The sequence below is a fragment of the Pelmatolapia mariae genome, linkage group LG3_W (genome assembly GCF_036321145.2).
Source record: "Pelmatolapia mariae isolate MD_Pm_ZW linkage group LG3_W, Pm_UMD_F_2, whole genome shotgun sequence".
Classification (NCBI taxonomy): Eukaryota; Metazoa; Chordata; class Actinopteri; order Cichliformes; family Cichlidae; genus Pelmatolapia; species Pelmatolapia mariae.
Window position 1 is genome coordinate 84,281,712 of NC_086229.1, and position 25,650 is coordinate 84,307,361.

Consider the following 25,650-nt stretch of genomic DNA (forward strand, 5'->3'; position numbering starts at 1 on the left):
GATTAAGAAATTGGTATACTACCGTTTATTCACGGTATGTCACTGTAAGCCCGCTGAAAGGTAATAAACTGCAATATATTTACCAGTAACTAACCGTTATAACGCATCATCAGTACCAAAGATATTCATCTCTGCTAGAGGATACCGTGCTCCTACAGGCGGTCATTTCCTGTTTAACAGGTCGTAATTTACTGTAATTTCAGGAAACAGTAACATACTGTAAGAGACTGGAGGGTTCCAAAAAAAATTTGTATTGTATTAAAAAAAATGTACCGTTTATTTATATTTTTATATAAAAACATATATACCCACTATGATCGATTGATCGAGATAGATAGATATACACACACACAAAATATAATTCATGTGCTTCACACCACTTTTTATTTCTGTTCTGATTTTTCCCTGCTGAAATACACATTTCCAAAATCAAAAACTGAAAAGAACTGAAAACATATTTTGATTGAGGAAGCACTTGTTTTTACTAAACCATGTAATCCATGTATTTTCTCAGATGGTTGTACAAACAATAACGATATTATGTCATATCCATATCACGGCAGACAACATATGCTCAAGTGTTGGGTTTTCTTAGTTATATTTTGTAGGGTCTTAAACCTGCAATGTGAAGTGCCTTGGCATTAATTTTGTTGGCACCATACAAATAAACTGAATTGTAATGAATATAATATCAAGCCCCACACTTCTGCCTTTATATACACTTTGTCCAAAATACTGGCTCACACCACCAAATCAATGCAGAAAGCAGGGTCCACAAGGACATGGATGAGCATGTGTGGTGTGAAGGAACTTGACTGACCTGCACTGAACACTGACCTTGCTTTGTGGACTGAGTTCATTGATTTGTAGGGTGAGCCAATACATGTGACAATTAAAGTGTAAGTAGCTGAAATAAATTTTAACAAATGGGTAAAAGAAGGAAAAAAAAATCAAAACTGTTGCACTCAAAAAACCTATTGGACAGAGAGAGCGTCTTGCAAGATGGCAAGAGAGCTTTGTCTTCATTGTTGTTCGCCTTGTGTAAATGTCCAGAAAGCATGGGCCATGGATCATCTGTGGAGACACAGGTAACAACACATTGGTCACTTAAATTATACAAGAAATTCACTATATGTAGCTGCCATCATAGGCAACTCTCGCATTTAAGTTCATTTTATTAGATATTTAAGGTTGAAACAATTAGTAGTTGAAATATTAAGAAATAATAAATAAATAGTAATTCATGTTTTGTTGATTAGATTTATATGTTTAAATGTGTTATTTGTGCTAATTGTGCAATTAGATAGGAACCTTTCCTATAGTTCCGTCTGTTGTTGCTAAGAGGGCATTTTTGTTGGCTGACACACTCAGCAAGCTAATTAAGAGACGAGCCACGAGGTTTGCACGTCTACAGAAAGATAAATAAAAGAGTGCCTTTTTTGGCCCTCCCCACGACGTAAAGATGAAAGTTTTATTCCCTTTGAGTGAAGCCAATGAGGTAAATGTTTATTTTGCTTATTATCATTGTATGTAAATACGCGAGTGTTGCGTAATATTCCAGTGAAGTGTAATGTGTATTTTATTGATCCTGTTGTTGGAATGTTTCGTTATATAATGCTTAAGGACTTTATTAAGAATATTCATTCAAGTTTGTATTTCTTTTTAGTTCTGACGGCAATGTATCGGCTGTGGTTGGACATCATTACATGTTAAGACATGTTGAAGAATCCTCCTGTCCGAAATAAATGTCAGTTAAAACGCAAAGAACAAGTTGAGCTTTATTAAGACTTGAGGGGAGTAACACTATAAATGGCAAAAACAGTTACCTAATTTGAAGTTTTCCACTCAAATTCAGTAAGCCGCTGGAGGAAAGTTGTGACATGAGGGTTAATGTGAACAACCTTTCGCTTCACAGTGGTCCCAGTCTTTCTGCTTGTCCCAACCTTGGAGGTACATTTTGTTCCCTCTTCAGGGTTTATCCTTACAAAAAAAACTTAAAACATGCCATAATAAATAGTAACATACAGTAACATTGAGTTGTGATTTGAAATAATGAGTTACTTAGGGATAATTTATTCATCATCTATCACTAACTGTTCAAACATACCTCTAAATTAGTTCCAATGTTGCACACGCTGACTCCTGGTATTCCAGGTTCAATACATAGAATGAACCAAAGAAGACTGACATCGCATCAGCAAAGGTGTTCTCTTTGTCAAGCTCAACAATTACACGCCCCTCTGCACTCACCATCCAGCAGGTGGCGGTCATTAAATTTTGTCCTTAAATGCATAGGGGCAACATTATGCAACATAAAATAAGCTCAAGAGTTGGGAGCTCGCCTTGTAATCGGAAGGTTGTCGGTTCGAGCCCCGGCTCCGACAGTCTCGGTCGTTGTGTCCTCAGGCAAGACACTTCACCCGTTGCCTACTGGTGGGGGTCAGAGGGCCCGGTGGCGCCAGTGTCCGGCAGCCTCGCCTCTGTCTGTGCGCCCCAGGATGGCTGTGGCTACAACGTAGCTTGCCATCACCAGTGTGTGAATGTGTGGCTGGATGACTGGTTGTGTAAAGCGCTTTGGGGTCCTTAGGGACTAGTAAAAGCGCTATACAAATACATGCCATTTACCATTTATGTACATAAGTCCATTTGAACATATTATGATTGTACATAATTGGGAATTATTCTGCACATTAAACACACCTAACAAAGAGTCAGCCCAATTAAATTACCGGAGATGAATCAACTGTATGGTTATTTTGGAGTTTATAGTTTGTGCTGCTGTTAAACTTTACAGTATTGACTTCAGTATTTCTGCTGTTGGTGTAGCTAGACTACCATGTTGATCAGTAATATGTAATGTGAAATTTGATATTGTTACTTTGCTGGATTCACTGAGACACATGTCCAACAACCTTGGTTTATAAAGAAAATTACAGAAATTTGAGCTAACAAAACAGACTGGATACCTGTGTCCACGAAAAGCTCCTGTGCCAAACAGAAATTGTAATATGGTCTAATCAGCTCTATTTCATAAATGACTTCTTACCAAGCATAATCAGCCTTGGGGTGATTGGCAGGTTGCTCTCTGCTTCAAGGGACATCCTGGTAGATGTTTCTTGCCAGAAAAAGGACCAAGACATTTTATGGAACAAAAAACAAAACAAAAACAGGACAGCAAGCAACAGCATTAAACCTAGAGCTGTATGAAAAAAGCTTACATCTGCTAAGACAAAGAGGGAGTCTTCATCTTCCTTGTAATACTTCATTATGAGAAGTATGGCTGCTGTGCCAACCTTGTTGTTGGTCAAAACTCCCTCACTTTCTATCTGCTGGATGAGTGTCCTTATACCAAGGTTCCATTTGAGCTTCCGGCTGGAGAAATAGTTAATAATCCTTCTGCCTTTGGTTATGAGGGCCTGACCTAAGCGCTCACTGATATTGATGCCTGTGAGTTTGTAAAAGTGGTTCGAAAGACCTTTCCGAGTAAACAAGAATGGCCACTGCTTCTGAATTTCAGCTACTGAAAGTGAGGGACAACTGTTGATAAGCTGCTGCTGAGAAATATATGTGAGGCACATGAAGTCATCCACATCAGGTCTCTCCACAGCTCCAGGTCCTTGTGAATTAAAAATTGTTAACAAGATGTGTTTCTTTTCCTCTAAAGAAGCTGGTGTTTCCCCCTCAGGAAGTTCAACTGGCTGCCAATTAATACAACCATAGCTATCAACAAGGCATCTAACTTTTTTTAGGTGAGGTTGCACTACTGTTGGGACTGCAGTCTTCCTCATTCCTGGTTCTCTTTGTTCGACGAAGTCTGTGTTGTATTATCTTGATTAACATGTTCAACTCTAGATTTGATGCTTCTTAGTAGTGAATAATGTCCACAACCCAGTCTTTCTCCCTTTTCAGTAAAATCTGCAAATGTTTGAGGGTATCTGTTTACAATGATTTTAGCAACTTCTTCACAAGATGCACATTTAGGGTTCCTGCAGTGAACTTGCATGGCCTCCACAACAATTCTAACCATACTTCTCCTGTCCTCTGGATGAGCTCTGTCTCCTCTTGTGATTGCATGCGACAGTCGGAGTGGAAATCCTTCCCAAGCAATCTGTAAGTGTGAGACCCAAGAGCTGGAGTAATGGTTGTACATAGTGGTGGATGTGGAGGAGGAGGGGTGAGGTAGATGGCTTGATGTTTCAGCTGATGCAGCAGGGCAAGGCTCCAGAGTAATGGTGTCATGCAGGTTCTCTGGTCTGTTGCCATCTAAAAAATAAATAAAATAAAGATCATTGGAAAAGCTACCTTAAAAAGCTACTATGTCAACAAATATGTCCTCACTAAAAGATGAACTGTTCGATTAGGATTGAGTAGTAATGGCAAGGCAGTTTTGGGGACCTTGTCTGAAGATGAAAAGAAGCAATCCCAGGACTGCAAAAGAACTACAAACTCAAGGTCTTGCATTGAAAAGTCGTAATACAATATATTTTACAGTATGTCACAATTTCCACCCTTAGTTGTACCACTACCAATGAAAGGTTAATGGTGTTAGATTTAGTGTCTACTTTTGTTTTTGTTTTCCGTGTTAATTATCTACCAGACAATGTGAGCCCCAAAACGCTCTTCAATATTATACTGTCAAAGTACATGTGTAGTATGGTGAAGAGAAAAAAAAAAGCTAATCAATGACATATGAGTCTATGAGTGACCTTCAAATCATAGACTCAACTCTATGAGTTGTACAGAACCTACACAAACCTCCTTTAAATGCAAGAAGTAGTTTACGTATTTGAATTGGTGTGGGAAAGGGTTTGAGATCTTCCGCCTCCACAAACAAAAGATCACTTTTTTGTTGTACACCAATGACGTCCGTCAGATGTTCTACAATACAGATTATTTTCTCTCCGGCAGGAGGCTTGTGAGTTCCTCTTCAATTTCCATCCCTAAAAAAGAATTAAGAGGAAACTGAATGGTGCAGGGAGACAACAAAGGCTACGTTCACACTGCAGGTGTTAATGCTCAATTCCGATTTTTTGATCAAATCCGATTTTTTTGTCTGCTTGTTCACACTACAAATAAAATGCGACAGCAAACGCTCTCTAGTGTGAACCCTCAAAGCGGCCCGCATGCGCAAAAGAAGATGTCACACACAACGCGCTCTGTTTAGACCCAGAGCAAACAATATTGTTTGACTGATGGCCCTTAATATAAAGAATTCGGACTTTACGTTTCCCAATTTTTGCTTTAAGTTATTTTGTTATTTACATAATAATGTAAATAACTTAATAATTATCCTTATTGCTGTTTTAGAGGAGCGGTGCTTCAAAGGATAGTTGCAGATTTCTGTCAGAATCTGCAGATTATACAGTACAAATAAAATGTTCACATTGTCTTCCCAACAGTTTCACTAACATCTACACTGGATGTCCAGGAAGCGTTCGCGATGTCTTCTCCGGTGCTGATAATTGGCGTCTGTCTTGTGTCAGTGAAGTAAAAGACGGGTTTAATGCGACATGACCGTTCAAACAGCAGTCGCTTTCTAAAACATCAGATATGTATCGGATTCAGTACCACATACGAAAGTGACCCAGATCGGATTTGAAAATATCGGATTTGTGCCGTTCACACTGTCATACCATGATCGGATATGGGTCGCATAGGGTCAAAAAAGTCGGATTTGGTGCTTTTGCCTGCAGTGTGAACGTAGCCAAAAAGGCCTGCCATGTTATAAAGTGGTAGTGGGTAATAATCCATCAGACTGTCAGCATTTACACACACACTTCTTTCTGCAGGGCAACGCAAGCAGTGAAGTCCAAAGTCAATGAGAAGTACTGAGTGATGCAACTCGAGCACAAAGTACAATCCAGAATCGTTAACAAGTATAACAGCTATCTTCCCAAAAACCAAGCCATCATCAGTGTCATCTACAATGGAAACATAGCCTTTGACATACTTGGTACCTTTGTAGACAACTGCTGACACATCCAAAGTGGTCTGATTAGTGAAGCCTGCTTTTGCCACAGCTTCTTGAATGACAGCGTTGTAAAGATGATGATTATAATCACTTGCTTCTCCAATGATTTGAACTGTAGGTGGAAACAGTTGGCCCACTGAGAGGTAGGACTGCAGTAACTGATGCCGTTCTGTCAGAGTCTTGCATAAGTTGACAAATTTGTGCACTGTTCTTGTACATGCTTTGAAATACGAGTGCTTGCTCTCAAACCTAAGGGTCGACAAACGAATGAGTGGTTCAAAGTGAAGGGTAAGCTCTGCATAATGTAACAAATAGTGATGTTTTCCTTTTAAAGCTTTGTCAGGAATCCTACTGTGTCTCAGATATATATAGTCCTCTATGAAAAAAGTTCTTGATTGATTTTGTCCACTTCTGCTTGTGGAATACTAAATGAAGACAGTTTGTCAGACAGTATTGCAAGAACATCGTGCATTGCACTGCTGCGAAGATCCTGAAATTCCTCTATGATGCTCTGTATAGTGCTGGTTGGCAAGGGCATTTTAGCCTGCATTTTTAAATGACACAAAGCCAACTGTCTTCTAATAGAAGACAGTTGGCTGTCCTTGTATTATGGCAAATTCCCCATAATACTTTCCCCCCATCTTTAGTGTGAAATCTGAGATGGGCACAAAGACTTGTAAAGTTTTGTGCAGCATACCCACATCCAGGAACTTTACAGCTGAGGTAACCAGTGAACTTCTCCTCAGTGGTCTCTCTTCTTGTTCTGTGATTCCTAGGCATATGTGAACGAAAGGCAGAAAATGTACTGAAAGTGGCAGGACAGCTCTCAGTTCCACAAGAAAGCCTATAGTTAGCTACATGTTTGTGGCTTTTAACATGCAAACTGAACAATATAAATTTGCGTGCACGGAAGACACAAAATTTACAAATACACATAGTTGCAAAAAGTTCAATGACCAATTACCTTTCCTAAATGACATGTGCAATGCAATGAAAAAATAAGAGTATTGTCAATAGGGACCAATTCCCAGTTTTTACATGATCAAAATTATTCACAAAAGGCTTTAATAAACTGTGTGCCGACAAAAAGCACAGTAAAGACAAGTGAGCAGTGCACAAAAATGAAAAGATATTTGAGCTCAACGTTTAAACGGGTTTAGCTTGACTAAGTCAGCACCCCGCACCGTACAGGTAGTACAAGCACACCTGAAAACACTGACCAGCTAACAGCTTTAAGCATTTGGGCGCAACCTCGTTAGTTCGCCGATTCACCTGTTGCAAACGTCCATGTTTCTATCAAGTCTCATAAATTCATCGGCAACCATTAACTAACTAGTCTTTTGAGTCTCCACATTCATAGCTATTGACATTTTGTCTTAGCATTTGATTGAAAATAACCTGGCACGGTAGCTGAAAAGTCAAAACAAACAGTAATAAGAACACATTTCAGACTTCTCTCGAATAAGTGAAAAAACACTTGCCTTCAGACTGATTAGCTGGTTCCTATTCAACTTGAATGTGTCCCATGTCAGTCAGTTTTAGGGGATAAAGTGTTAAGTTTAGATGTTTCATTTACTTTTGAGATACTCCCGCATTAATTGGATGAGAAATTTGGAGTCTAGCAGAGTTAGCACGAATAGCATACGATCTTCAGATATAAATGTGGCCATGTTGCTCACCTGCTTTGCAGCTTTGAGTCTGAATCGCGTCTTAAACGTGCACAACTAAGAAAAGCAGATCAATATTTTCTTCTTGTTGTTATTTAATGGTGGTTGGCAACTAGCGAAAGTAGCGTTAACCGCCTCGATCAACATCTTCTATCCGCCATTGTTGTTTTGAAAGTGAATACCCGACGTGTGCGCCATACGTCACGCTGTACGTCAGGTAAAGGTGTGGTGTCGGCTATTGCTCTCCCATTGAGATGTGTAACAAGTGCTACACACACCTGTCGCATAAAACGCTTTAAAAACGTAACAGTCGCTTTAAAAACACAACCCAACGCACTAAACATGAACAAACAAAAACACCCGTGTTACATTATCATGTATATCCAGGACATCTCTCCTGAACCAAGACGAAGTGGTGCTACAAGGAGAGTGCATTTAATAGCAGTCTGGCCTGCCACAAAATGCACTGCTAAAAATACAGTTTCTGCTTGTCCCAGAATTTATTCAATTTGAGAGTGAAGTTGTAGGACTGATGCTGGTTAGTGGTGTAGGTTTTATGGATGTGACACCTGAACTTGTGTAAAATGACCACCAGAGCATATTCCGAGACTTCTGGTTAGTTCACTGTAGTTAGGCAGAGGTGTTTTAAAAGTACCACCTTATACAGAAAAATGAAGTTCCAGTATAAGAAAGAATAAGAAGAGAAAAAAGCTACACCCTGCTAAATGAAGTAACTTTTAAACATTACTCTAAATGTAAAGGAAATCAGTCTAAGTATACGTTACCTAGTAAGTATACTACTAATGCATCTTGGGACTATATTGGCCCCCGTTTTAGTATATAGAAGTATACTTGAAATTAACTTTTAGATGTACTTTTTGTTCACTATAACTGTACTAGCATAATGTCCTTTCCAGTCTATAAGAGTATACTTAAAATATACTGTACTCTAACACAATTCTAAACTTACAAGTATACTATTGATTTACTTTTTAGTTTATATTTGGCTTACTTCTGATTGAAACATAGTAATTAAAAGCCAGTTGAAACATATTTTTCACATGTAACAAATCACTACATTCCCCAGACAGTCAGATAGTAGTTCCAAATATCAGAAGGCTTCCTTTGCAGAGAACTACATTCATAGTTCACATACCAGAATTATATTGCAAACAGTTGAGAAAGTGATTTGAGAGTTGAGGTTTATTAACTATTAACCCTTTTCACTCACGGTTGAAACAATTTTTTTTATCCCACTTACTCTGTTCAAAAGGTAAAAGACATTACACAAGAATTTGTGACAAATTCTTTTTTAAAACATCAATTATTTGTTTCATGGTTGTTTTAATTTTACAGTTAAAGCACTGCAATGCATGCTGGGTATTTCGTTGTACTTCTTAGTATATACAGTATAGTACAGGGTGGGCCATTTATATGGATACACCGTAATAACATGGGAATGGTTGGTGATATTAAAGTCCTGTTTGTGGCACATTAGTATATGTGAGGGGGCAAACTCCTCAAGATGGGTGGTGACCATGGTGGCCATTTAGAAGTCGGCCATCTTGGATACAACTTTTGTTTTTTCAATAGGAAGAGGGCCATGTGACACATCAAACTTATTGGTAATGTCACAAGAAAAACAATGGTGTGCTTGGTTTCAATGTAACTTTATTCTTTCATCAGTTATTTACAAGTTTCTCTTTGTTCACAGCCATTGACATGTCGAAGAGGTTAACACGTGAGGAGCGGATTGAAATTGTGTTGATATCTGGTGTACGCAGTAACCGGGTCATTGCAGCAGATTTCAATGCAAGACACCCTACGAGACCACCCATCTCCCATGCTACAGTTAGCAAACTGCTTGCTAAGTTTCGTGAAATTGGTTCAGTGTTGGATTTGCCAAAATGTGGGCGCAAGAAAACTGTCACTAATGAAGAAACATCAGTGGCTGTCCGAGCTTCATTCAGCAAGAGCCCACAGCGTAGCACTCGCCGCACGTCACTGGAGAGTGGCATTAGTCGAACATCCCTTCGGCGGATATTAGCTACTCACAAATGGCACCCTTACAAACTCCAGCTACTGCAGCATCTCAACGAGGATGACCCAGATCGGCGCACAGAATTTGCAGAATGGGCAAAACAAAAATTGGAACAGGACCCTCAGTTCACGCAGAAGATTTTGTTCAGTGATGAGGCAAACTTTTATGTGAATGGTGAAGTTAACAAACAAAACCACCGCTATTGGTCTGACACTAACCCACATTGGATGGATCCCTCCAAGACTGTTGGAACAACAAAAGTGATGTTTGGTGTGGTATATGGGGTACAACGATAGTGGGTCCATTCTTCATCAATGGAAACCTCAATGGAAAGTGGATTGGTCGTCGTGTGCCAGTTGAATGGCCCCCAAGGTCTCCCGATCTGACCCCCTTAGACTTTTCTCTTTGGGGTCATCTGAAGGCAATTGTCTATGGTGTGAAGATACGAGATGTGCAGCACCTGAAACTACGGATACTGGATGCCTGTGCTGGCATTTCTCCTGCGGTGTTGCTATCAGTGTGTGAAGAGTGGGAGAAGAGGGTTGCATTGACAATCCAACACAATGGGCAGCACATTGAACACATTTTATAAGTGGTCAGAAACTTGTAAATAACTCATGAAAGAATAAAGTTACGTTGAAACCAAGCACACCATTGTTTTTCTCATGACATTACCAATAAGTTTGATGTGTCACATGGCCCTCTTCCTATTGAAAAAACAAAAGTTGTATCCAAGATGGCCGACTTCTAAATGGCCACCATGGTCACCACCCATCTTGAGGAGTTTGCCCCCTCATATACTAATGTGCCACAAACAGGACTTTAATATCACCAACCATTTCGATGTCATTACGGTGTATCCATATAAATGGCCCACCCTGTATACTGTACTAAAAGTACACTTGCTTGTTTTCAAGTTTTTAAAGTATACTTATAATACAATTGAATATTCTTTTTTGTAAGGTTGAGACTGGTTGTTTGATACAAAGTGGACTGTCATTATGTTTCACATTGTTTGAACAAACAAATAAATGTATTAATATATGAGGTTCAATTCAAGAAATTCCATTTTAGTGTAGCTGCAACTTACTCCTTAAGTTAAAAATGATGCTGCATATTGTAGTTTACATGTCATCCTACTCTCACAATGAATTGCATTTTATGGTAATACACTCTGAATGAGGATTTAGGTAATTACTCTTAGATCTACAGTAGAAAACAACAGAAATCCAGATGGTATAATAGTATAATCTCAGTAACATCAGTAATTAATACATTTGCTGTATTTTACAGCTGTTTCCATGAGTACAGTGAGTTACCATAAAAATAATGTAATATTATGGAATTTTCCCGCAATGACATGCAAATTACAGTACTAAACTGCAAACATCCTTTAGAGTTTTTTACTGTTGATTTTGCAGTACTAAGCTACGGAAATTACTGCAAAGGCTAACAGTGTACCTTTGAGGCTTTGGATGAGACCCTGTGGGTTGGAGCAGACTGGTCTGGTGAATCAGTGGATTTAGCTGCAAAAATACGAGTACAAATGATGACAGCTGAACAAACCCAAAATAACTTGGAGAAATTGAATTTTGTGTTTTAAACTATGATACATTATTAACCTCACTGGACAAAAGGGAAAAATGTAGCTTAATGTCACCTCTTTTACTGGTTATCTTTTTGAGGGTCCGGGGTATCTCACCAAAATCATCCTGCAAAAGGTCCAAGTATAACTTTATCTGATTATTAAAAAAAAAAAAAAAGCAGATGATTACAGCAGATTACAACCAGAATACCAAATCACCTTTGTGGCAAATAATTCCTCCTCTACAAGAGAAAACAGTCGGCAATTGTTGTTTATGTAAGACTCTCAAAACAATAATAAAAATCACAGTGGACTCACCACTTATTAATGAGCGTGTTTTGAAGAGGAAGCATCTTCATCAACATGAATCTTTACGTGTGTGGCTGCACCTCACCTTCTTTCTCAAACAGTTGGACTGCTTGCTTCGCCACATTTCCCGGCTCAGCTCTTCTTCACTCTGCACACTTTTTCGCCGCCTCCGCACCATCTCCCCACGCTGCTTTGGTGGACTACAGTTTGAGGGTAACTCCTGTTCTCCACAGCCGCACACCTGACACCGCAGAGAACATACAGAAAGTATTCAAGGTAATTTATTTGCTCACATCATGAATTTGTAACTGTCACTTTTCAGATTTTCAGGTTTCACTTTAGAGAGCTTTGCTGAAAAACAGGGAAACATGTCACGCAGACTGAAGCGAGGGAGTAACAGTTTGTTGTGGTGATGCAGAGGAAGATTGGGGTGACCTTCTTGAATCTGAAATGTTCCATGTGTATTTCCATGTTATGTATAATCCACATTATACAGAACTTGCCATATACATGTCTTACACTCCAATATTGTTCAGGCAATTTGAATTCAAGAAAACACTCTTGGTCCATCTGGGGATTCCACAGGCCCTGAATAACTGCAGCAGGGCTGTGAGTGAGGAGAGTTTGTCTTCTGCATTGTCAGAATCAAAATGAGAGACTTTGTTAATCCCAGAGGGCAATTGAGTTGTCATAGCAGCAAATATACAACCAACATCAAACATTCATATAAAATGAGTATAGAAACAAAGATACTGATCGATAAATATTACGATAAATAGATAAATATAGAGATATAGGTACAAATATACATATAAATATAAAAGGACACATATGTGTACAAATATATGTAATGGTGTAAAAAAGTGACAGGGTGCAGTGAGGTGTGATTAATGCTGTTCCACATTTGTAGATCTGACCCAAGTGGATGAAAGAGTCTGATAGCAGCGGGAAGGAACGACCTGTAACGTTCCCTCAGACAGCCAGGTTGTGGGAACCTGTTGCTGAAACTGCTCTTCAGATTTGTTATTAGATGGTGGTGGGGTATATTTAATGAATCAGAAGCTTAAACAGGCCATTTTCTGAGCCACTGAGAAGTCAACTGCCTTCCACTGGTCACATGACACCTTAAATAACTGACATCAGCCAACACGATTTAACCTTGTGCTGAGCAGCTGTGTGTAAAGTGAATGTGCTTTTTGTCTTTCATCAGTTCAGAAAAAAAAACCACGACTGATTATTCTGACTACTTTATATTTAGTTTATGTTACACTTAAACTAATGTCTTGTTAAAGTTGGCAGAGATTATTTTGAAGCAGGGGTGATGGGAGTCTCCTTTAAGGTGCACACTATCACTGAACTATAAAATGCAAACAGCCCAAAACACCCATTAAAGGAACAGGTTAGCTTCTAAAGTGCTCTATAGTTTTCTAATGTAAGTTTCAGGAAATAACATATCTGTGATTCACAGATTTATCTGAACTGTATCAGGTGTGTGGCCAACATGAAACATGACATCAAACTTTGTGATTACAAAACGCCATGTGACTGATGTTTCCTTTCCTGTCAGATTAAGAGCACACATTTTTTTGGAAACTGATTCCACTGGAGTTGCATCAAAGAAACACACATTGAGTGTTTGGGGTTTGAGTTTGATAATTTTTACTTCAATTTTACTGAAAGAATTTTCATGATAGACATTGCTATAGTAAAGTCTGAATATACTAATATTCTCCTAATTATTCTTGTTGATTTCCTTTAAAAAAAAACTTTTACAAAAAATTTAATAATAAATTATAATAATAGGTAATTAAAAAATAAATACCAATCTATGCCAAATGTATTATGTGAAGGAAAGCAGATCGTCTTCATAAACACACGTGTGTCTGAGAACAGGAAAAACTGAGTTTCTCAGCTTATACTTCATGTCATCATCCAGGAATTGGGGAAAAATAACACACCAATAAAGAGGACCAGCTCTTTCCTGGACAGTCCCATAGACTGCATAGAGATGGTGGGTGAGAGGAGGATGTTAGCCAAGCTGATATCTATTATGGACAACAGCTTGGCTAACAGGTTGTCTATTGTGGGCCTGCAGAGGCCCTGAGCAGCTCTGTTAACAGCACTGTTACAGGACAGAGGGTTAAACTGCAGCAGCTAAACTGTACAATATACACATGTAATCAGGGCTGTGCAGAGATGTCCGAAGGGGAGGGTGCTTAGAGTTAAAAAGGGGCATATAGGACCAGGCTGAATAACAACAACCCACATTCATCAAGAATCTAATATGAAATCGCATCATACTATATCACTGTCATCAGGTGGGACAAAGCAAATGTAGCCTATGTTTTACCTGATGGTTACAATGTTGCTGCTGCTCCTGCTGCTGATTGTGCTGCAGGGCAGGGCTGTGCTGATCTGAGAAAGTAGACATTCAAAAGTCCATAGGAGACACGGTATCTGATTAAACAAGTGTTATGAGATAATAATAAAATGACAGCGCTTGGAATCATAAGGCAAGAGATTAATAAAACTGTGGGAAATAAACTCGGCTCTGTCTGTGACTCACTCTTCTTCCTCCTTCCATCTCCTCACCTCATCTATCATTCTCCACTTTCTGTCCATCTTAGAACAAGGCACAACTTGCTGTTGCATTAAACTATTAATTAATTATCCACACTTAACAACTCTTGAACCTAATCCATAATAAAGTAATGATAGAAATATTTTATTGAACCAAAACATTGCAACTGTAATTTTTTTATTGTTTTTATACTTGAGTGATTAAAAAAATCTATACACATAAAGCACATACAGTGACATTTTATACCTTTTCCAGAATACTGTATATACTATGGCCACAAGATGGCATCATTGTGCAAATGAGAAAGTTAAATGTTTCAATTGTACAGATACAATATTTTTGCTGCTGTAAAATCAGCATTTTGTCACATTTGAAATATAAATATAATATAATCTGCTTCTTAGTGTATTTTCTTTAAACCCTGTGTGTGTGTGTGTGTGTGTGTGTGTGTGTGTGTGTGTGTGTGTGTGTGTGTGTGTGTGTGTGTGTGTGTGTGTGAGTACAAAAAATAGCACAAAAAGGAGCAGGTGCTAGTTTTTATTTATTGATTTATTTGTAATTTTTACAGCTTGGGAAAACTGTAAAAACTGCATATTTAGTTATTGTTATGAATCTCCCTGTAACACCATTTACCTGTGTTTATTATATCTGGACCTCAAAGCAGATGCATACTCCACAATGTGTTGTACATTATTATTACATGTATATTAATGTATTTTTCATCTATCATATTTACCAACATCAAGAAGTCACAAGCAAAGAAGGACCAAACCATGATACATGTTTAAATAAGCAAAGTTTATTGATCAAATTTATTTATTAAACAAATAGACACAACAATTTTTTCACCCCCGAAAAACTACATGTCCAAAGCAACGGCGGCCCAATATCAGACAGAATTGTGAACTCCACTCTGTAGAGTGGGCGGTCATAATGGAGCAGTTCATTTTGTAGATTCAAGCTGCTCTTCATACTTTTGGCCACCAGATGCCACCAGAGGACTGTGTTGAAAAGCTTCGGGTAATGAACCGTTTTTCAATACAAGCTTCAGTGCCTCAGAAAGCTTCATTTGGCCATCACTACAGAGCTCTGATAAGTTACAACGTTTAACAAGTAACTGCTGTTTGTTAAGCTGTAAAGTACACAAAAATTAATTGGAAGACGCATTCAAATCTGGCCATTCCTCGATCACTGTGTTTAAAAACCGATGAATACAGCTTACATCAGCACATACATGAAGATCTAAGACCTCTATTGAATGACTCTGTCCAGGTTGAAAATGAATGTATGGAATTATAACAAGGAAAGATCATTTTTAATCATTTTAATGAATTTATTATTGAATTATACACAAAATCAACAATGTTTGATCTGTGTAGGCAGTGTTTGATGCTAAAGGCCCCACAGAGGTTCCCATCTGCTCTCTGCATGGTGTTACATGTGTTATCACAGAGATCAATACTCCTGTGAGACCTGCTTTGAGTACAGGGCATCTGGAATGTTATGAATCTATTTTAGTGATTGATAATTAGTGATTGTCCAAAGCCTCAGTCCTCTCCCATTTAAATGTGTCGTGCCAACACAAAGATACACAGAGCCCCAGTGTGAGCCTGTACATGTGAACATTCATATTGTACAGATACAATATTTTTGCTGCTGTAAAATCAGCATTTTGTCACATTTGAAATATAAATATAATATAATCTGCTTCTTAATGTATTTTCTTTAAAACTGTGTGTGTGTGTGTGTGTGTGTGTGTGTGTGTGTGTGTGTGTGTGTGTGTGTGTGTGTGTGTGTGTGTGAGTACTATGGCAGTGGAAAATTACACAAAGGGGGCAGGTGCTTATTTATTGATTTATTTGTCATTTTTACAGCTTGGGGAAACTATAAAAACTGCATATTTAGTTATTGTTATAAATCTCCCTTTAACGCCTTTTGTGTGTGTTTATTTTATCTGAAAACGTGAAAAACTTGCCTTAACATATGTCTTAACAAAACAAAAATCTACGTTTCCTAATATAAATATAATAAATAACTTTAGAAAGACTTCCATTTCACTCTTTAAATGTTAATATAATAAAAATAAAATGTTAAATCTTAAAGTGTTGTTCTACAAATTGTGTTGCACTTTAATTTGTTTATTCTTTTTAGGTGATCGTCTGTGGGACCCAGGAAGACCGTATAACTGCATCTCTACCAACTTGCATTGCAGTTTCTGGGAAGGGCGTCGATTTGGCATGGACGGAAGGGACATGTCCCCACCAGCGATTATTGAATTGTCCCCACCAATAATTTGATCTCTTTGAGTAAAGAAAAACAAACCCGATAGAAAGAAAAAAACGATCTGTCAACGTCTCATTCGCCCAGCGGTGCAGAAAGAGTTAAATTACGTTCTCTACTGGAGTCCTACCTCATGTGACAAATATGGCCAATATGATTGGCTGTGCCTTTCAGGGAGCTCTGTTTAGTTTTAGCAGCGGCAATCCTGCGCTGCGAGGAGGAGAGGAGGATGGCAGCAAATAGGAAGAACCTGGATATAAGAAAGTATTTTTCAAAGAAACCTGTAAGTCACTTAAAGTCAAGTTCACTCATAAAATGTGTCCGTCATAATAACGTTACAGGCAATACCAGGCCATTCGGGATTCTCCCGATTTTCCCGGGAGAATCCCGAATTTCAGTGCCCCTCCCGAAAATCTCCCGGAGCCACCATTCTCCCCAGTTTCTCCCGATTTTCCACCCAGACAACAAAATTGAAAAACCATATCCCAGATTGACCCTGCCAATTCCAGTTTCCAACAATAGCTGCTACTACTGCAGCTACTTAGTATTACTCTTATTACTCTTTCCGGGTCGCGAAATAAACTTTTAACATATTTTCAGGCGAGATTGTAGTTGTGTAAACTTCAAATAACTTAAACATGTTATTGTTTGGCCTTTTTCAGTGTTTTATTTGTTCGTGAGTAAATCGGTTTGGCTGAGATTAATGTTATTAGATTAGATTAGATTAAATACAACTTTATTAATCCCTCGGGAGGGTTCCTCTGGGATTTTCACACAGCTGAATAAATGTCGAACAGAAAACTGATTAAACACAAGTGTGAGATGGTCGAGAATCTACGCAAGCGTCCGGTTATATTTTATTTTATTTAGACAGCAAGGAGCAGACAGCAGAGGTGACGTAATTATGAAGGCTAGACCCCCCAATTTCACAGTCGCTCATTTCCGGTCTACCCGGCTTTCGGAGGACCCGGCCCACTTAGACCGGGAACGCCGGGTCCTCAGGTGGACGCAGCCTCTGAATTTGGACACTCCCGGAACAGGCCGGTGACATTTAACTTATTTCTTTCCGATAAGTAAACACTGTCCACTAGTCCTTAGTCACCCGTGATTCAGAGGTCTTTTCAAGTTAGGGCAACAAGCTTCATACCCCCCCCCCCCAGACCCGCGCGCGCGCACACACACACGTGTGTGGGTGTGTCTGGTTAAATTCAGTATGGTTCCGACAACAGTTTTTACAATAAAATATGTTAATGTACAATTGGTGTTCGTCCAGGGCCCTGTTTCAGAAAGCCGGTTTAGTGCAAACTCTGAGTAAGTATACCCTGAGTTAACGAAAACTCTGGGTTTTCGGTTTCACAAAGCGAGATTAGATTAATTCTGGGTGAGTTACTATGACGACACACTCCGTGAAGCTAACCTGCCCCCTAGCAGGTTTACTTCAACTAACCCTGACCTTCTCCCCCTCTTTGTCGGAAACCTGACTGTAGGAAGTGTCAGACATGGCGTGCCCCTTACTTGAAGAGCCAGTAGATGTTGAAGCCCAAATTCTCCGCAGAGCTCTCCGCCGGGAGAGAGTGAATAGAGCGCGTTTGGACATTTTATCATTTCCTGATGATTTTCTGTGTGAACGTTACCGTTTGTCAGCACAATCTATAATTTATTTGAATAACATCCTCAGGCCTTATATTGCTCATGTGACACATCGCGGACATTCTCTCAGTTCTGTACATATTATTTGTATTGCACTTCATTTTTTTGCAAACGGGAGCTTTCTGTATAATACTGGTGACGCTGAGCACGTTTCCAAGGCTACCGTCTGTCGGGCAGTCAGGAATGTGACAGTTGCACTGAAACGTCTCCTGTACTCGTTTGTGGTGTTCCCCGGTCATAGACCCACACGATTTATCAAAGAGGGATTCCACAAAATTGCAGGTATCAGGATGAACAAAACTTAATTCATGATGTGGTGATACTTGAACTACTACTTAGATTTTACATTTATTTTCAGGGTTCCCAGGCGTGATTGGCTGTGTAGATGGCACTCACATTCCAATCATTGCTCCTTCACTAAATGAAGGAGACTATGTGAGCAGGAAGTCTTTCCACAGCATTAATGTACAGGTACATAGTTCCCTGTAGTATTTCAAACTAACAAATTATTTCATTATAGTAATGGAATACAGTAATTTACCTCTTATGTAGGCACTTGTGTCTTGCGGGGTTATTGACTCAGAGGATGTCCCCGCAGAGATGCCTTCAGCCACAGGGCGCCCACTGTTTTGGCTGAGGGCCAACTGCTCCGCCTCTGTGAGTGGTGGTGGTGGAGGACCCCCACCTGTTTTTCGGGCCTCCGCTTTTTTTCTGTTGGCTATAACGGGTCACATTTGAGCATACTGAGTAAGCAAATATGTACTTGTAATGTGCTCAGATAATTTCAATAAGTGCTTACAGAAAGAAAATTAATGTAGCCTCTAACTGCAATTGATTTACATAGGACAAACAGACCAAGCACTATGGCTCATAATACAATTACACTTTACCTGTTTGGACTATATTTTTATATTTCATTTTTACTTGCTGCCAGGAACGTTTGGGGCCTGTTGGGTTGCACCTGCGCTCACATCACATCACAAAATAAAATGTATAACATAAAAATGAAATATAATAAAATAACGTGTTAAATGGGTGGAAATCCCTAGATCAATGTTTAAATTAACACTCACGCATTGACTCTGTCGGCTATGTTTTGCCATGCCTGCTCCCTTTCTTTTGCAGCTGAGGCTGTGTTACTTTTTTTCCGCAAAATTTGCATGTTATCGGCATATGCTGCCATCAGAATTTCGGCCTCAAGCGCTGTAAAATACATTGACCGCGCCTTCTTTCCCTCCGTCTCCATGGTGACTCGCTTAATCTGTGCTCCACTAATCAGGGCTTTATGCGCGCGCTTAACTTGGGGTTAAAGCAACTCCGCGTTGATTGAACTAATTGTTATCAGCCTTTCTGAAACCGAATATTCCGAGTTGGACAGTTCGGGGTTACTCAACCCTGAGTATCATTTTTAACTCTGAGTTTTCTAAACCGGCTTTCTGAAACAGGGCCCAGGTCACCAAAAAGAGTTGCTCAGGCCTTCGTTGGTTCTTTGTTATTCTCTGTATGCCGGTTTATACACATACACGAGAGACACGAGAGTTCTTCTTTACTGATGTTTACTGTGCTTCTCTTAACGTACACAGGTGCGCCGTAGAACTAGTCAATACAAATGTAGAAGAAAATTATATTTCAGCATTAAAACATATTGCAATATAAAATTCACAAAATATAAACAAACATACCACTTTGGCCTGCAAGTAGACAGACCGGTGTATTTGGAACTTGGGACTTGTTATTTCTTCTTTAGCTTGACTTTTACACGGCTAGACCGTCACCATGAGCAGCTTCTCTGACCTTTTTTCTCAAAACAGGAAGTGACCTCTGCCCTTACCTTAAACTTACAAAATTAACAGGTTATTTTCCATGTATCAAATTAACAGTACACCAATCCGGTATGCAAATAGGAAAATGTTAGCATGCTCAACATAAAAATAAAACATACAAAATAAAGTGCGTTAATTACATTATCATTACAAGAGCTCCGCCTGGTGGTCAAATACTAACATTTCAACAACTGTTACACTCTGAAGGAATATTTGAGCAAGCTTCTCACTGCCACCGTAAAGGATCACAGCCAGTCCGTCAGTCTGGTCGTAGATGAGATGGAAACGAAACCAGGAACCCACACACAGGACAAACGGCGGAGTGGCACCTTTACCGTGTCCATCAATTTCAGAGTCAAACCTATCACAAGGCGGAAAGATACACCTGGACATCACAGTGATGTGTGCTCCAACACGGCTCGCAACACAACCTGAACCAATGTTAAAGGAACTAACTGTAAACAGAATTTGCAATAAATAAATAAAATAAAATAAAATAATTCCCCTTTGGGTGGCAGTGTTTTACAAGAAATTGTTTTATGAAATAGAGCACGTCCGGAAAACTACTACTTCATTTGCTCCACATCACGAGTTTGTAACTGTCACTTTTCAGATTTTCAGGTTTCACTTTAGAGAGCTTTGCTGAAAAACAGAGAAACATGTCACGCAGACTGAAGCGAGGGAGGAACAGTTTGTTGTGATGATGCAGGAGTAGACTGGGTGACCTTTATGAATCTGACATGTTCCATGTCTATTTCCATGTTATGTATAGTCCAGAGTATAAATCACTTTCCGTATACATGCCTTACTCTCCAATATTGTACAGGTAATTTGTCTTCAAGAAAACAGTGTTGGGGATTCCACAAGCCTTGAATAACTGCAGTAGAGCTGTGAGTGGGGAGGGTTTGTTTGTTGCATTGTATTTGTTCTTAGATGGTGGTGGGTATATTCCATGAATCACAAGCTTAAACAGGCCTTTTTCTGAGCCACTGATAAGTCAACTGCCTTCCACTGGTCACGTGACATCTTAAGTAACCGACATCAGCACTGCCCCACCTCGCCACCACCCTCACCCCATCGCACCCCACCCCACGCGCCAGGGTTATTTGCGTAGTAGCATTCCAATAACGCTATTTTATTCTCTTGCCCACCGATGCCTTCTTGTTCTAGAAGTGTCTTCTGGGTGGGGTGACACTAAATGTATGCGCTTTTTGTGGTTATTGGCAACTTGGGCCATACGTAAAAGGATGACATTTCATCTAGACCTGGACACCTGTGTATTTGTGAAAACGACATTGTTTTTCCATCGTGGAAGATTTTTGGAATGACACAGTCACTGTAATTACATTTGGAATATTTATTGCTAATCAAAATCTGGACTCTGTTATCAGGACCGTGTTGTTGTTGGGGAGATTTTGTATTTATAAGTGTAGGTCCTTTAAAGCTAAACCGTGTATAAACAGACGGCTGAATTTAAGGGTCTGGTTAAGTCACTGAAACTTAAAAGTGACAAAAAAATTTCCTAAAATTGAAGATTCTACTCAGTCATTTTTAATTATGTTAAGATGACACTTTTCAGAGATACAGATAAGGACTTGTTGATTTCTCTTCACATTTTGTGCTTACTTTAAACATGTTACTGTTTGGCTTTTTTCAGTAATCTGTTTGGCTGAGATTCAAGTTATAGTTTTCCCACAGCTGAATAAACGTCAAGCAGAACTGATTAAACAGAAGTGTGAGATGCTCGAGAATTTACACCAGTGTCCTTGTTAAAAAGTCCTCCGGCCAGGAGCATGTGCCACTCAGAGTGCGCACCCGTCCTCTCATTGCTGTGGCAATTAACCGTGTAGTCGGAGAGTAACGCTGCTGCAGGCAAGTTATGGACTTGGATTGAATCGGACTAAGGCGGGCAAGTGTGCGTTCATAGACCCTGTAAGTCACATTGGGAACGTATTTTATTTCTGTTGCTGTTAATGTACCAATATAGACATCTGTTACTATTGCCTTATATGCTAGCAGCTATGCTGCTGGAATAAGTAAGTAGTAGCCTGGCTCCACGGGATATTCCTAATTTCTAAGTTGTTTCAGTTATTGTGGAGAGTTAATGTCCCAAAGATTTTACCTGATGGAGTTACTAAGTTAGCATACGAATCGGTTCTTGTTTATGTCATCCAGGGAAGGACTGATGTTGTTTTGCTTTGTTGTGTTTTAATGTGAAGTGTGTTTATTTATTTTTATATTGCATGTTTTGGTTATATTTTGTGCAGTGTTTTATTGTATATATCAACTTGTCCCGGAGAGACTCCGCCCACTTCTAATCACAAATCCGATACACCTGGAAGGGCACAAGAGAGCCTGCTAGACTACTGGAAGAGGCTCAAGGAGGCTCGAGGAGGCAGGCAGAGACAGAGCGGCAGAGATGGCGCAATGAATGGTGTCAGGTGGCGGCGCCTGCAAGCCCGCAGAAAGAGTGGTGGAGCTTGGCGTCAAGCGGGCAGGAGGATACAGCGCCAGCGAGCAGGGACGCGGAGCGAGCGGTCCGACTGCTGCAGCAATAGGAGGCCAGATTACGCGTCTGCGGGAAACTAGAGGCGGCGAGGCGGGCCGGTGCCGATTGGCGGTTACAAAGAAGCGGCGGGCAGAGTTAAGAGCTTTGCCCACCCGGGGTAAGTCTTTTGACTTGGCCCCTTTAATGAACGATAGCCGCCTAAAAGAGTAGTGACTGCCGCTGCCTTTCTTTAGCGCACCGGGGCGGAGAACGCGGAGAGGAAGGCGAGGACGCCGCCGGGTTTCCCTTCTGCACCGCTTCACTGGATTTTTAATTCTTAGTGACTTTTATACCGTGGCGATCGCCACTGGACTTTTAATCTTGTGTTTTATTGATTTTTATGGTGTGTTCTCCCCTGGCCAGGGCTGTTTTAATTCATTCTACATTGTTAATTGTTTAAATATAATAAATTATATTTTAGCCTTACAGTTTTTAAATTTGTGTGCATTCCCTTGGCTGCTCCACTGCTCTGTCCGTTTTGAGGAAGGTTTCCCTTCTTTAATAGCACTGTGGGGGGGGGGGGAACACCTTCCCTCCGTCACATTTATAAACCCTGCGTACACATGGCGGCCTTTGAGTGAGCAATTGTGTCCGCTGGAGGGTGGTGTTGACTCACAAATGAGGGAATTGGCCTAAATTGATTATGATTCTGTGTTTATGCCATCCTGTTAAGTTATTACTCTAAGCCCTGTTTCTGGTATCTGGATCTGTCCTTTTGTAATCTGGTATGGTGTTCTCTGTAATACTGAAGTATGAGAAATGCTAAAATAGGAAGAGAGATGTTCACGTTATTTCTTATTTGTATTAATTACAGAACCACATGCTTACTTGCAGCGAGAGTGTGTGTTCGATGTGGGCTCCTGTCAAATACAGTTCTTCCACTCTGACATCATTCCCCGTCTCTGACCGGACGTTATTACCAGGGAACAGTACCGAATCACGTTTCAGAGATAGTGGTCCAGGGCGTCCGCTATAACAGTCCTGTTATATTTTAGATAGCAAGGAGCGGACGGCTGCGTTTATTCAACTCAGCCGAGACAATCTGTAAATTTTCTTAAAAGTTTAATAAACTATCATCTTGTCTTTATTTTTAGTTAGCACATACCTTAAACACTTCAAGCTGTAAGCTAATATGATAGTTATATAAGAGCAAATGCATACTGGTGCAATAAGCTGTACGTTTTATGTCCACTGATCTGATTAGTCGACTAATCGCAAAAATAATCGGTGACTAGTCAACTATCAAAATAATCATTTGTGGCAGCCCTAATCCAGAGCACCCCACCCAACCCCCACACCTTTTCGCCTCCATTGCCACTATGTGCCCCCTTTACATTTCTGTCTGCCTCTCATATATGCCTGTCTAGAACCGGCCCTGGTTGGTATTGGTATGGCGAGTAACCTTCGGTAATAGTAATAAATCACACAGCAATAGTAGATTCATACAGTTGTAAAAAGCATGATAATATATTAAGTAATCCAAAGTATTCAGAATACGTTACACTCATTGAGTAACGTAACGGAATACGTTACAAGATACATTTTGGGGCATGTATTCTGTAACCTGTAGTGGAATACATTTTAAAAGTAACCTTCCCAACACTGGTACGCTGAAGTGTTATAGTGCTGCAAACAGACTTGGTTACACACATCCACGTGTGTCCTTTTCATTAAATGAAAGAGAACAAACAGGAACCCTCCCTGAGTTTATTTCGGTCCTGGTCCTAGAGTTTTGACAAGACTTAGCTGCAGTCAGTAGCGGTTTTTGATACGGGGGACACGGGCGGTTGCCCGGGGCGGCATCGTGGTGGGGGGCGGCATCACGGGCATCGGCAAAAAAAAAATGCTTGTACTCATGCTGCCCCGACGTCATGCCAGCGCATATTGGGAATGTCACAGGCACCGATCGGTTTTCTATCGCCCATTTGCTGGGAGTAAGGGCGCCCTCCGTTTGCGAGGTGCGCCTGCTGATTTCAGCACAGGGAGGAAAGGGCGGGGGATTCTCTCGCTGGCTGGAGCAGCATCTAATAACCAACTCGCAAAATAAAACAAAATAAAAACAAACCAACAAACAAGAAAACACCAGATACAGACTTATAATTTGCACCGATGTTTTTTCGAAATTCTATACGCGAAAAGTGAGCGCGAGAGCCCTCGGTGCACCTGCTTGCTGCTGAAGTCAAAGTAAACTTTATTGTCATCTCCGCTACATACAGTCCAGTATATAGAGAGACTAGACGACGAGGCTCCAGTTACAGCTGTGCAAGTAAACAAACAATAAATATAAGAAGAGTAAGAAAATAAATATACACTTTAGGACTAGGGGTAAATAGAAAAATTTAAAATGTGTAATTTACAGTTTGATGATTTAAAGTCTCACACACAACCTGTCGACAGGGGAGGGGGCCGGCTGCTTCCAAATAGAGCACATTTCATTCATAATGTTGTAAATCCAAGCCCATTATGTATTCATGATTTGAATCCTGGGTTGTGTGAAATCTCTGAAATAAACCCTGGACAAAGTGAATCTGTGAACTAAGGTGTAGGTCTATTAGGTTATGTTGTGGTGATGCTCGAGTTGGGGGATGGGTGTTTATACTGGAGTGCAAAATTAAAACCAATGGAAGATGGACAAGAAAAGTTCAAAGTCAATTTAGAAAAAGAGAAAAGAAGAGGAGGAGAAACGAGCAAAAGATACAGGTAAGCAGATGTGTCATTGGATAATGGCAGGTTCCTGAAACAATCAGAATCAGAATACTTTATTAATCCCTAAGGAAATTATGTGGGTTACAGTTGCTGCAAAAAGGAATTGTAAAAATAGAGTAACAGTAACAGACTAAACTCCATTATGTTACAGATTTTACACATTTAAGAAATAGCACTAATATATACAGATCGCTCAATTATAAATATCAAGGATTAGCAGAGGTAATTGTAAATAAACAATAAATATTCTTGACAAGAATATTACAGAATAGAAAACACTATGTGTAAAAACGGTGCAACTGTTGCATAGGGAGTGTTCGCCCAGGGCACCAAGCAGGCTTGGACCGCCCCCACTGATGTCTTCATTATTCAGGCCTGAGAATCCAATTCATGAAGAACGTCGTCATTATCCTCTGGAGGAATATTTCAGCACGTATCTGTCTGCCACCATAAAGGATCCCAGCCAGTGTGTATGTGTGGTCGTAGATA

At 39.9% G+C, this 25,650-nt stretch overlaps 1 pseudogene; it reads right to left on the bottom strand.

The window, feature by feature from the left end:
• Positions 1–394: 394 nt before the first annotated feature.
• Positions 395–20,985, bottom strand: LOC134624029 (uncharacterized; annotated as a pseudogene).
• Positions 20,986–25,650: the final 4,665 nt, after the last annotated feature.